Source organism: Phocoena sinus, chromosome 11 (assembly GCF_008692025.1).
Source record: "Phocoena sinus isolate mPhoSin1 chromosome 11, mPhoSin1.pri, whole genome shotgun sequence".
In the NCBI taxonomy this organism is placed as follows: domain Eukaryota; kingdom Metazoa; phylum Chordata; class Mammalia; order Artiodactyla; family Phocoenidae; genus Phocoena; species Phocoena sinus.
Genome location: NC_045773.1, coordinates 46,366,277 through 46,368,759, shown reverse-complemented (window position 1 = coordinate 46,368,759; position 2,483 = coordinate 46,366,277).

Genomic DNA, 2,483 nt, shown 5'->3' with positions numbered 1-2,483 from the left:
ATTAGAATACTGAAGGGAACCTCCTTTTACACGCCTCTGTATGCACATGAGAAAGGCCAGGACCTTCCCCTCCCCCACAGTTATATAAATGGAATCATACAATGTATAACCTTTTGAGATTGACTTTTTTCCTCTCAGCATAATTCCCTGGAGATTCATTAAAGTTGTCAAGTGAACGAATAGAATAGTTCATTCCTTTTTAGAGCTGAGTAGTTTTCCACAGTTAGTTTAATCAGTCACCTGTTGATGGACATCTGGGTTGTTTCCAATATTTTTGGATATTACAAATAAAACTGGCATAGACGTTTGTGCACAGGTTTTTGTGTAAACCTAAGTTTTTCATTTTTCTGGGATAACTGCCCCGGACTGTAATTGCTGGTCACATGATAGTTACATATTTAGATTTTTTAAAGAAACCACCAAATTATCTTCCAGAATGGCTGTACCATTTTCTGTTCCCAACAGCAAAATATAATTGATCTCATTTCTCCATATCCTCACCAACATTTGGTGTTGTCTCTATTTTTTATTTTAGCCATCTTGATAGACCAGTAGTAATGTCCCATTGTGGTTTTAATTTGCATTTCCCTGATGACTAGTGATGCTGAGCGTCATTTTACATGCTTATTTGCCGTATGTATGTTCTTTCCAATGAAATGTCTGTTCATGTATGTCTTTTGCCCATTTTCTAACTATTAAGTTTTGAGAATTTTTAATATTCTCTAGCGACTAATCCTTTGTCAGATACGTGGTTTGCAAATATTTTCTCCCATATGCAGCTTGTCTTCTTATCCTCTTCACATGGGCTTTTGCAGAGAAAACATTTTTTAATTTAATGAAATCCAATATATTGATTTGTTTTATGGCCTATGCTTTTGATGTTGTCTAAGAATTATTTGCCTAACCTGAGGTCTTGAAGATTTCCGCCTTTGTCTTTTTCTAAAAGTTGTATGGTTTAACATGTTACATTTAAACATTTAAGTCCATGATCCATTTTGAGTTAATATTTGTATAAGGTGAGAGGTTTAGGTCAAGGGTTTTTGTTATTTGCCTATGGATATCCAGTTGTTCCAACACCATTTGTTGAAACCACCAATGGTTTTTTTTAGTTTTTAAAAAATATTTATTTATTTTATTTTTGGCTGTGCCGGGTCTTAGTTGCGGCATGCAGGATTTTCATTGCTGCGCACGGGCTCTTTGTTGCGGCGCATGGGTTTAGTTGCCCTGCGGCACGTGGGATCTTAGTTCCCCGACCAGGGATCAAAACCTTGTGCCCTGCATTGGAAAGCAGATTCTTAACCACTGGACTACCAGGGGAGTCCTGAAATCACCAATGGTTTTTAATGTATTACTAGGTAGCCTCTTTTTGCTTTCTCCTATTTTTTTCTTTTTTTAAAAATTGAAGTATAATTGATTTACAGTGTTATATATATTCTTTTTCATATGGTTTATTCCAAGATATTGAATATAGTTCCCTGTGCTCTACAGTAGGACTTGGTTGTTTATCTATTTTGTATAGAGTAATTTGTATCTGCTAATCCCAATCTCCTCATTTATCTGCCCCCCTTTTCCCTTTGGTAACCATAAATTTGTTTTCTGTCTGTGACTCTGTTTCTGTTTCGTAAGTAAATTCATTTGTATCATTTTAGATTCCACATATAAGTGAACTACTTATACTAGGTAACCTCTTATGCTCTTATAAAGGATGTCTGGTGTGTGAATAATGATAGGTGTTTTTCTGGGTTAGGAGATTTGTAGTGGTGCACATGGAGGTGGGGTGCTCAAACCCCTCTTCAAGGAAGGACTTATTACCCCAGCTGCTGTGAGAGTTTCAGTAGAAAAGCTCCCAGCTTACAGTCCTTTCAGGGAGCACATCAGCTACAGACAGCCACCTCACCAAGGTCATGCCCTCTGAGGAAGGCTCACAACTAATGAAGGACGGAGGTAGAGATGCTAAAGGACCAACCATTTCCACCCAAAGTGAGATGATTCTGATGAGCCATTTCTGCTCCAGAACTCCCTGTGGCTGAGGCTGTCTAGCCTACATCACGGCTCAAACTTCTCCCTCTGTCGGATCCCACTTTTCCCCCTCCTTTCCACAGGTGTGATCTTGAGGGCACTCCCTGAACATTATCTCAGAGACTGCTTCCTCCAGATTCCAAACTGTGATACTCGTTTTCATTTTTCTTTAATGATAAGCATGACATTTGGCTTAGGTACTGAGAATGGTGAAAAGGTTATAACTTGGTGGTCTTTACACCAGTATTATAGGAATCAGTAACAACAGGAAAACTTGCATCAGAAACTCTACTCTCAAAACACACCACTGCAAAAAAGGAGCAGTGAGCTGAATGGTAGGGAAAGGATAGGTGTGAGAGGTAAGATTAGCACAGGCACGCATATGAGACAGATCACAAGCGAGATAGAGTGAGAGTTGCATGACGCTGTCCCCTCCTCTGTCACCATGGTTTATAGAGGTTCCA